We start from the raw sequence: 12,503 nt of genomic DNA, 5'->3' as shown, positions 1-12,503 counted from the left end.
AGGAGGTTAAGTTTAACGTAAGAAATAACACAATATTTTAGCAAGCTAGACTGTTAAGTCAACATCCCTTTGTGGATATCACAATTCAAATACCATATCCCCAGGCTCTAAAGCTTGGTAAGCTGCGGTGAGAAAAAAAAAACTTTCAAACAGGATATATTTCTTTTTTCAGGGATGTACAAGAGAACAAAAAAAAGTAAAGTTAAAACAGTTTTTGATGTAGTTCCGGTATCAATGCTTCTGCAGAGAAACATAAGCTAAAATAGCATTTACTGGTATCTTTACCAGTACTGTCCATGCTCATCCTTTTAATGGCAATGCTATCAACACAGATTTATGATTTCTATTATGTTCATATGTATTGGCTAGTTTATGGATTATAATTACTGCATTTGTCCCCTAATCATTCATGTGTGGTCATGGAGGAGTAGTAATCCAGTGAACTACAAATACATTATAAAACAGATTTATGTTTAGTAAGAACTAACTAAATGAACAGTAACTTTGATAGCAAAGCTTATTAAAGGTCAGTACTGATACAAAAGTGTCAAAAAACTAGTACACCCTTTCCCCCCTTGATGGTATTGTCCCCTTAACCAGAAATCACATTTTTAGGCATATTACATCCGTGCCCAAAACATTCTGGCACTGTATTTTTTTGGCCACTCTGCAAACAAAATGTAATCAGTTGTAAGATGTTTGTGGGCTTCTTTGCCTGATCGTACTGTTTTAAATTCCCCCTCAATATTTCTTCACCATATTTCCATGGTTTGAAACAGCTTTACCAGCATACTTCCTAAGGAGGTTGTAATCATTGGCACCTAATCTTCAACAACTGATTCAAGTTTCATGCCGTTAAAGTGGTGATAAATGCAATTTTTCCACATGGAAAATAAACAATTTTTAAAAAATGTTGAATATGAGAAATGAATATTACTGTGCCATTTGTTTAAGTATATCACCGTTAAATTAAAGCACTGCTTAAAAGAAGATTTGATGTTTGCCCGTTCAATTATTTTACAGCTACAATTTCTATGGGGTATACATACTTTTTCAAGTGACTGCACTTTATTCATCAGTCTTTTTAGTTTTTTTTTTTACGGGCAGAAAATCAGAACATGTTAAGGAAGGTCACAGACTTTTTTGCAATATATGAGAGTATTGTAAAATTAAAATGCTAATAAAGAATAAATATGACAAATTGTCACTTCATATTTCATAACATGTGTATGTAGAGAATAAGGGATCATTTGCCATATTAAGGAAACAAAAACCCAGAAAACTTCAATAATTCACAAACTTTTTGCAGCTATGCATTTATGCATGTATAGTCTTGAAATTACCTGATATACTTTTATTCTAGCATATTCTGTAATTATTCACTTTGCAACAGACACCATGTTAAATAAAGACAAAGCAAAAGCACAACAAAAAATGACAAGTTTTATGCCTTCGAGGAAACCTAGTTTTATTATTTTCCTTCAACCAGGAAGGTGTGCAAGATTGTATCAAGCATGAGAAATACAAATTGACAGTATTTTTTAGGTAATAGAAACACTTTCTGTGAATGGTGTGTCTGAGGTTCAGATACAATGTTTATCAACATCATTCATCTGCCCTGTCTTGTGTTATAAAAACATTGTACAGTCTTATGAATATGATTAAATCCTGCATCTGCAGTATGACTCCTACCTAAAACAGCATTAATCACAATACTGATGTTCAAGCTGTGATTTTTGACATTCAATTTCTGTGCTGGTTTGCTTTATGCCCATTTCTCCCCGTCCCAACAAATTTATTAACAAAAAAAGGTGCAGTTTTTATTTAGGGTAGAAAAGTCAGGCAACCTGTATTATGTATTAATAGTACAAGGAAAAAGGTAAAGGTGAAAATAATAAAATCAGCAATAAAAGCAGAACATAAAATCAGCTAATGGCATATAATGCAGGAATTGTGTCAGAACAGCCACTCAAGTTTCAAAAACTCATCACTTCTACAGTTAGGTAAATATTTGGACACTTACAAGTTTTGTTATTTACCTAGTAACTGAAACATATACAAATTACAGTTATATAGAGAAAATGGGCATAAAGTGCAGACTCTCGGCTTTATCCACCCAGATTGGAGGAAAAGTTTACAGCTCTTAAATATGTACCACACTATTTAAAGGGACCAAAAGAATTTGGACAATTGACTGCACACCTATATAACCTTTGTTATTTCGTCATCAATTAAGCAAAAAAAAAAGATTTGGAACGGATTCCAGGTGTGTTTGCACTTGGAAGATTTTGCTGTGAACCTACATGTGGTCAAAAGAGCTCTGCATGCAAGTGAAACAGACCATCTTTATACTGTGAAAATAGAAAAAAAAATCAGAAAAATTACAGGAATATTAGGTGGCAAGGTCAACTGTTTAGTACATTCTGAGTAAAAAAGAATGCACTGGTGAACTCAGCACTACAAAAAGGTCTGGATGTCCACAGAAGACAAAAGTGGTGGTTGATTGCAGGATCATTTCCATGGGGATAAAAATCCCTTTCACAACTTCCAGCCAAGTGAAGAACATATCCAAGACTACCATAAAGAAAAGACAAATGAAACTAAGAACAACTTGTACCAGGTCAATGGCAAGAAAAAAGTGTAGAAAAGGTCTAGAACAGTTCATGATCCAAAGCATACTGGCCCCAATTTATCAAGCAAGCTTGCTGCGCGTAAATACGTGCCGATATACAAGGCATATTTCCGCTAGCCATAGTCAAAGCCAGAACTGAGTTCTAGTACACTTGCCTTCACTTGCCAGCTGGATTCCTTTGATAAATGAGCAATAGGGGTCGAGAATACGCCAACTAAGGTGATTTCGTTTGCAGCTGGGCGATTCAGGGGGATCTGTTAAGCTCTGTCAATGGTGAGGTCATAGCAAATAATTAGCTCATACCTGCTCCCTGTTCTGTGCGCATCTACTGTCCATTACAGATCAATGATGTTATAATACATGTGTCAAGGAACATTTAGTGATTTCACTTGTGTGTGTATGTCAAAATACATTTAAATGCATATAAATACATGCATTTTCATTTTTACTATTTTAACTGGACTGGTTTATGGGGGGGGGGTTCATTAGGTAAGTTTGCTTGGATGGTATGCATTGATGTGACTTTGCAATTCTCATTATTGTTAGGTTCATCTTTTGCTGCAATGTTTTTGTGCCTGGTTTGTAATTACGGTTTCTGTTGTTTAGCAATTCTTCAGCAATGTTTTGTCATTTTTTCCACAAATATTTAGAACAAATGTCTGCATGGTTTCCACTCCTACTGCTACTTGAACCCCCTCATTGCCTTTGTCTCATTCTTAAAGTCACATTGTCACATATTGGTATTTTAATGTATTATGTACATATTCCTTTTATGAATACATTGTCATGATTTTTTTTTATTTTAATAGTCTTTTGCACTTAATTTAATAGACATTCCCACTCATGTTGATTTGCTGCCACACAACTCCTGTGTTCATTTGTAGTAGTGTTATAGGTTTGTTGTCATTGTGCTGTGATGCCTGATCTTAGCACTATTGTATACAAACACACTTTCACCTGCTGTCCAAACAGGTTGTCAATTATTTGTCTAGCTGAAGGAGGTCTAGTGTTGAGCTGCGAGAGATGCGCGGTTCGGGGCAAGCAATCATTTAAGTTGGTAACTGCTGGGAGAATACACCAGCCTATTCTCGCCGCCCAAAATTTGGTTGATAAATAGGTTTTTGGCGTCCGATTCCGTATCGCACGAGCGAGCTTCGGATTTGGCTTGATGAATTAGGCTCACTATGTCATCTGTAAAACACAGTGGAGGCAGTATGATGGCTTGGGCACGCATGGCTGCCAGTGGTACTTGGTCATTAGTGTTTATTGATGATGTGACAAAGGACAGAAACAGCTGGATGAATTCTGAAGTGTACAGAGACAGCCTGTCAGCTCAAATCCAGCCCATGTCAGCCAAGTTGATTAGATGGCACTTCATAATACAGATGCAATAATTTAATCTGTGATACTTCTCATGTGAGCATGCAATTTTATATACCAGCTGCATTACTACTTGACAAATAGATAACGGGGGATGAGGAGTTTTAGTACTAGGGGTAGAGCTTTATTTGAAAACTTGCTGCTCATCTACAATAACATTTCAAATGTACCGAAAAGAGTTATTCCACTTTGACAATATGACAGCATTTGGCTCTGATACATGAATTGTTGTACATCAGATTCTATATATCTGTATGCAGCAAGAGCCCACTGCAATGAAAGTTTAGGTCATAAAAGTTAAAGCCATTATACTTAAAATGTTTACTGTGCTTTTTCATATAGTAGAAATCTAAATAAGCCCTTAGAGAATATGTCTGCAGAAATGTACTGTACCAGTGCTAGAACAGAAAGGTCTTGTAATCTCTGTAGTAAACGAATAATGCTTACAGGTATAGTATAACTGAAGGGAAAACAGGAACAGCTGCAATTTCTACAATATTCTTCACATACAGATCCCTTGGTGAAGCAATGCAGACTACATTTACATCGAGAACTGATCAATGAGAATTTAAGAACCTTTTCATATTTTTACTTGTTGGGGTATAATAAATTGAAGTTAGAAAAAAGTAGTGTTTTTGTCCTTTTGGTTCTTCTCTTTTGTCTGACAAATTTCAAGGTTGAACAGTGGTATTGTGAATGAATTGCAGAAATGAACAGAAGTTCATGCTTGGAACTGAAATATACAGCAATGCTCACATAATTGAAAATAATGCAATATGGTATGATACTTTGCTGTAGATTGTTGTAGTTCATGCTTTCTTCTAGCCCTATTTATTGATATAAATATATAGTGGCTTCAGAAATAATTCAGACCCCTTAACTTTTTTCAAATTAATATGATTTACCTTGATAATACAATTGTTTACATATTTTTACAGTACCCCAAAAAGGCAAAATAAAACAGAATTTCAGAAAATGTTGTAAATTAAAAGGAAAAAACCGAAATATCACATTTACAAAAATATACAGATCTTTTTCAACAACATTTTAAATTTAACTCAGATGCCTCTCGTTTTTGTTAATTGCTGCCGACGTGTTTCTACATCCTGATTAGAGTCGGCCTGTGGTAAATTAAATTGATTGGCCATGGAAAGGCTTACACCTCTCTTTAGAAGGGGGAAGCTACAAAAATTATGTTGCATTGAAGGTTGCAAAGAGCATAGTGGCCTCCGAAATTCTCAAATAGAATATATTTGTAACAACTAGCCCTCTTCAAAGAGCTGGTCGCCCAGCAACCTGAGCAATCAAGGGAGAAGGGCCTTAGTGAGAGAGAGGAACATGAACCAGTTGGTAACTCTGACTGAGTTCCAGAGATCCTGTGTGAAGATGAGACTAAGTTCCTGGAACTTGGTATATTGACCAAGTAACGAAATTTACATTATTACCTAGTCAATATACCAAGTAAGTTATGACTTATGATATGGTTGTGTAACTGATTATTACTATGTGGATTGTTAATTCTATAAACTAATTTATAAGTGCGTGTCTAAATTGTCTCAGGGTCTCAATTCCCCTGAGGAAGCCCACGAGGGCAAAACGCGGCGGGTGACAACGTTATTAGGAAATTTATCTATATTGACCCCTACTTCACGATGTAATGTATCTAGATTAATAATGTCAGAGTACTAAACTATATATGTGTGTATGTTAAGACATCTATTTTATTTTATTAAATACAAATAAAAGATTTTAATTAATTTTTTACAACTATTGCCTTAAAGAGCCAATTTTCTCTTCACCCTCTCCTCATCTTAAAATGTTAAGGCTCGGCAACACTACTTAAGTAGTCAAGATTTCTATCCCTTATAAACTGATCACGTACTGAACTTCTCAAGCCCTTTTCCTCCCCTTCAGTTTCTAAGGAATAACAGCTGTTCCACTATGGACCTTTTAGGTCCTGATTGGGACAATTTCTTGTCAAATTAGGGAAAATTGCCAATCCTCAGAATTTAAGGATCAAAAGAGTAAGAATCTTATTCAGAAATTTAGACAGATCTGTGAAAGACAGTCCACTCTTCATTGGCACATTCAATTCTTGGAGAAAAACATTCAAGAAAAATGTAACCCAATGGGCCTCAGAGTTCAAATTTTTCCTAACATTAAGCATCAAGAACTAATTAAGACAGAATGAGAACAGGTATTAAATCATTGTTCAGAATCTCTAATGCACATCTTGATTAGTTATTACAAAAGTGAGTTGATTGACCTAGATCAAGAACTCTCAGACACTGCTACTCAAAACACAAATATTGTAAATTCACCATCCTTTCAAAAGAGGTATACCTCACTCAAGAAACATCTGGAAAAATTTAATATGGATATTTTTTAATAAAAAAGAATTCAAATTTCAAAAAAACAAATGGGCTTTTACGAAAAAAGAGCCTACAAATGGGACTCAACCCAAACCCACGGTCAGGCCCCTCTGCCCAATCCTACAGCTCCCCACCCCTCACACTTCACCAAAAGCACCAATTTATCATACTTCACATGCATCCTCCAACTTTCCACAACCCACTACCTCCACTCCCCCTCAATCAATTTCACTCAACAATCCGTTTCATCCACACTACACATTTACTCCACTCAACATGCACCAAGAGACCCCAAAGTATATCAAGTTCTAGCCCTCACAATCTAATCAAGAGAAGACCTTCATTTACCTCACCCTCAAACATGAGACACACCCAACGTCTTCTAACCCAAATCCACCAAATACTCAACCCCCCATGGACAAATTCTTCGCATATTCCTAATAAAAGACGAAGTCTATTTATAATCACACCTCACCATCCTCACATGACATACCTAACTTGTCACCTACTTTTTTACTGCTCCCTACACCATCATTCCCCCTTACACAACAAGGAGCCATTCCTAAAACCAAACACTCTTTTTAAGAATTAATACCTCCCCCACTCTCACCTCCCAACATCATGAAGGGTCCCGATGGACAACTTTGTCCTCAAACCTGTCAATTAAATCAAGAACTTTAAGTTATAAACCTTTTCTCATGTAAATTTGATTCTGATGAAATAGAAATATTAAGGTTAGGACTCTCTTACTGTCCACCTACTAATATTGATAAATTTGAAGTCATTAAAGACTAGAATCTTTTCATTCGCAACTTAACCTTGAAAGTTATGTTTGATAAAAGTACTAATTTGAGCCAATTGTCTTTACCAAAGGGATATGATAACTTTAACATTCAAGATTTCAAGAATCCTAAAGCTCTCCAAGAATTATTAGAAGAAAACCAATCATATGAATATGAGTTAGATCTAACTACCACACCCCCTAACACCATTCCATCTCAATTACCATCGAGACGACCCAAATCCACAATCTTTTTATCCACAAATCTTGCTTTATCCCCATATGTACACTTTTTTAAATGTGGTTACACAGGATATTGAGAAAATAGCTCTTGTACCCTATGATAAGGAGAATCAATTGGACCCAAAATACCAAAAAGCTCTCAAATCCTTAAAAGAAAATCGAGACATCATAATCAAACCTTCTGACAAAGGAGAAAATATTGTAGTCCTGCAGAACCCCGAATGGTATATGAAGATCGAAGGTAGAACCATCAAAGCATTCTATGATCAATATTATACTATCATCACCACAGCATTTAATGCTGGTGCAACTAACCGAAATATGAAAGACTACCCCTACACAAAAAATACAAATTTTCCGACTTTCTATACTCAAAATACTCAAAACTATACACAAAAATACACAAGTCCCTACAAACCCCACGGATCACCCAATAATTGCGGGTGTAGGAGCTATCTCCTCCAACACCAGTGAGTTGGTACACTCCTATTTAAGACCCATAGTCCTTAAATTACCGTCCTTTCTTAAAGACACTATCGATTTACTCAAATTGACACTGCAACTTAAATTTCCTCCCAATTCCCTCCTGGTCAGCATCAATGTGGAATGCCTCTACAATAGCATACCACACGAAAAAGGAATATTTGTCATTAACAAATTTCTTCAAGACACTTACCCCACCAACGATCACTTTAATGCATTCATCTCAACCTTACTATATTACATACTCACAAGAAACATCTTTATATTTAATGAGGAATACTATTTGCAGACACGGGAAGTCGCCATGGGCAAAAAATGTCCACCATTGTACACAAACCTTTATTTAGGCGAGTGAGAACAACAACTCTTTTCTAATGCCCTTATATGTTAAATACCTTCCCTACATCAATCTATGGCGAAGGTATATACCGTATTTTTCGCCCTATAAGACGCTCCGGAATATAAGACGCACCCAATTTTAAAGGAGGAAAATCTAGAAAAAAAGATTCTGAAAGATTATTCCCCTTCTGATCACTCATGTGCCATTCATAGCGGTATTCCCCTTCTGATCACTCATGTGCCATTCAAATTCCCTTTCTGATCACTCTATGCCTTTCAAATTCCCTTTCTGATCACTCTGTGTCATTCAAAATTCCCTTCTGATCACTCTGTCATTCAAACTCCCCTTCTGATCACTCTGTGTTCTCCACTGTACGGCAGTTAGGACAGGGAACAGCAGGTGGCGCTGTGCCGGCTTCTTTCGCTCTGCTTTACAGACAGGAGAAGACACGTGCTGCTGCCAGAGAGAAGAGGAGACAGACGCTGCTGCAGCCAGAGACACACGCAGGATCGGGTATCGGGTGAGTATATTATTTTAGTTATTTTATCACACCTTTGTCGTATAAGACGCACTAACTTCCCCCCCCCCCCAGTTTTGGGGAAGAAAAAGTGCGTCTTATACTGCAAAAAATACGGTAGATTATATCTTCATTATTTGGTCAGGCCCTGAAATCTGTTGAATGAAATATACATGAAATGTCATCTAGTAAAACCAAGATACCATTTTCGATACTTACCTTTATATCCATAAGGAACAAACTGTGAGGACTACTCTCTATAGAAAAGGTACGGCAGGCAATACAATCCTGGATTATGATAGTGCTCATCCAGAGCCTCTCAAAAGAAGCATACCCATTAGTCAATACATTGCTCCAATACTCCAACCGTTCCCTTCAATTACATTTAGAGAAAAGACTTCTCTAAAAGACAATCTAGTAATGAGCCACTATACTTCTTCACCTTTAAACATACCACAACCGTTACCATCAGGCACCTCTAGATGCAGGAAAAGCTCCCAATGTCCATGTAGGGACCAACCATTGCTTTGATAATTCGGATATCACCTTTTCAGCTCTAGATTACTTATCCCCAATCCGAGAGGGGGTGACCTTGACCAGCTATTATTACAGGCTGAGACCAGGTAGACTTCTTTACTAAAAGAGAATATAGCACCAGGCCTAAATGATGTACTGTCTTTTAAACATTTTCTATAATATTTACTTTCTTTCATCTTAGATGTCACTTCTGTCACTTTTGTTCAGTATACTCACATACGAATGCTCCTCACTTCAGTTGTTTTTGATTATAGTCTAAGATATCCATATATGAAGTTACTCCTTTTCACATTGTCATACAATTATAAGGATATGTTGAGGCTACTATGTAACACATTATATCTGGTTATGTAACTATTTTCATATAATACTTTTGGTTGACCCCTTAAGTATAACTTATTTTGTATATGACCGTATTAAATCATACAATCTCTAAATAAATTCAAAAATGACCCGGTTCATATAATTATAATATTGCCGTTATCTCTCATCTAAGACCAACATTAATTAACTTCAAAACTTAGAACATAAACCTATTTCATGTTTATGTTTATGTTATTTAACTTATAATTATGTAAGATTCTAGTAGAAATGCCCCTTGAATTTAGTGAATGGGACCCTCTAATAAGTAATTAATCTCCTTTCCAGAGCGGGTGAAGGCGTCCTCAGCGGGGCGGAGTTAACAGTCCCAGGCCGGCCCAGTGATAGGCAGGCTTATCACACCCTTGTCACTCCTGCACTAAGGGCAGAAGCCCTTAGATGCATTACTTTGGGGTACTTGTAATGCGGTTGCACACTGCAGCTCCTTAAACAATGTGAACTTTATAAAACGACAATTTGTGCCCGCCTGCGCACTGTCACAGTGTCATTTTTCAAATCCTCTCCATATATGAAGGATCTGTAGACAGCTTTAGTGCCTCTTTGGACGGCCGCCACTAGCTGCCTCTGGTTTTGGTTTATTTTATATTTTCTCCTATTCCCTTTGCATGAGATCTAACCGGCTTGCATCTTAATATGTCTCTGCAGCACGGACCAAATATCAATCTCCCTCAGACACTTTTACATTATTGGAAGGGTATGTTAAGCACTCCTAAACTAGTCTTGCTGATTTTTTTAATGGTAATTCATTGACTGAGAGAAATATTTGCTCTATAGGACTGTTCTAATTATCAACACGGAATATCCTTTTTAAACGTCTTTATTTGGGTCCTGTATTGGAACCTCCTCGACAGGTATGCCAGTTTGTGGACATTTAATTTAGTGCAGTTTGTTCAAGTTACTCATGTATTACCTTCTTATCTAATTTTAAAATATTTATTATATTATTCATAGGTTACCTAGCCTAATTGTGTACGTTACATCATCAACGACTCGAACAATTATTCCACAATACCCAATTAAGATATAGTCCAAGCAAGTGCAACTGACTATTTAATAAGAATAATTCAATGTATAATACAAGTATCCAACTTATATTTATATCTCTAATTCTAATACTGAAATTGTTTACCACCACAGAGTGCATTCAGACCACTATCCCCCTTTTGTACTACTCTGGCATTTAGGTACAAGTTTAATTACTGGTCTTCTATCCCAATAAGTTACATCTTTACCTGGTCAATATACCAAGTAAGTTATGACTTTTGATATGGTTGTGTAACTGATTATTACTATGTGGATTGTTAAATCTATTTACTAATTTATATGTGCTTGCATAAATTGTAGGGTCTCGATTCCCCTCAGGAAAACCACGAGGGCAAAGCGCATCGGGTGAGAACAATAATGGTAAAAGCTCTCCACCAATCTGGATTTTAGGGAAGAGCGGGTATATGGAAGCCTATACATGAAAGCCTGCTTACAGTTTGCAAAAAACACCTGAAAGACTATCGGGCTCTGAGGAACATGATTCTCTGGTTGTCCTCAATTCTAAACAATATGTATGGAGGAAACCAGGCACTGGCTATTCCCCTGCTCAATACCATCCCAACAGGGAAGCATGGTGTTTGCAACATTATGCTGTGGGAATGTTTTTCAGCAGCAGGGATCGGGACACTAGTCAGTGTTAAGGCTGAATGGCACAAAGTACAATGTTCAGGACCTCAGACTGGGCTGAAGGTTCACCTTCCCACATGACAATGACCCAAAGCACACAGAGAAGACAAGACGGGAGTGGCTTGGGAACAACTCTGTGAATGTACTGGAGTGACCAAGCCAGAGTCCTAACTTGAACCCTGCTGAACATCTCTGAAGAGACCTGAAAATTGCTGTCCACCGACCATCCCCATCCAACCAGACTGAGTTTGAGAGGATTTGCAAAGAGAAATGGCAGAATATCCCCAAATCCAGGTGCGAAAAGCGTGTTGCATTATACCCAAAAAGACTTTTGGTTAGTTATATCCAAAATTCAGTAAGAATTCACCATAGACCGCACTTACCATAGGTCACCTATAATTCTTATGATGACTGCCTTCCTCTGTACATCCTCAGTTGGGATCATTACATTTACAGTGCACAAAACATTACAGAAAAAAACTAAACATGACCTTTTCATCATTTTCCATGCTGGTTGTGTGTTGATAAAGGTTAGCAAACCGATTTAAATGCTGATAGAAAACTGCTGTAGTTGGTATTCCCAAATTAATCCTAAAATACAATACTATTAGACTATTGTACTTCTATCCTGCAACTTACAGGGAAATAAATATAGATGTGAATACTGTTTATTCAGGTGTATTAGTGAATTTCTTCCCCAGAGACTAGACCTAATTTGTAGGTTGCAGAAAGCAGCCACATAATGAATATATAGTGTGAACTAGAATTCTCCAGTTATCTTACAGAATGTTCCTTTTCAAAAAAACAATAACTGCTAATTTCACAAAATATAAAAATGAAATAAAATACATCTTCGATGGCTCAAAATAGTTGTTAATTAGGAATACAGCACAGGCTTCTCTGCAAAGCTTGGGGTTTATTTTAATCCCTTGTTATCTGTATGCACTTTCAGCGCCAGCTTACAGAGCTCAATGCTCTAGCTCCTGGCAGGAGGTTTCAGCCGATGCCCGTGTTTTTCTTCTGCCAATGTACATAGAAAGTCTACTATAAAAAGGCTAATCACCTTCCCCATATCCTCCTTTTCCAGCAGCTGAGCATCTTCCCCTTTCAACAAGACTGGGGATACAGATTGTTATTTTTAAAACGCTGTGCCCTGAAGAATTGTG

General features: G+C 36.9%; 1 protein-coding gene across 4 annotated transcripts in view; it reads right to left on the bottom strand.

The window, feature by feature from the left end:
- ENOX1 (ecto-NOX disulfide-thiol exchanger 1) overlaps window positions 1–12,503 on the bottom strand; it is a 303,768-nt gene that overhangs the window by 96,642 nt on the left and 194,623 nt on the right. The gene's annotated exons all lie outside the window — the stretch shown is intronic.

The sequence above is a fragment of the Pyxicephalus adspersus genome, chromosome 1 (genome assembly GCF_032062135.1).
Source record: "Pyxicephalus adspersus chromosome 1, UCB_Pads_2.0, whole genome shotgun sequence".
In the NCBI taxonomy this organism is placed as follows: domain Eukaryota; kingdom Metazoa; phylum Chordata; class Amphibia; order Anura; family Pyxicephalidae; genus Pyxicephalus; species Pyxicephalus adspersus.
The sequence above is the reverse complement of the archived record's forward strand: the minus strand, read 5'-3'. Positions and strand labels throughout refer to the sequence as shown.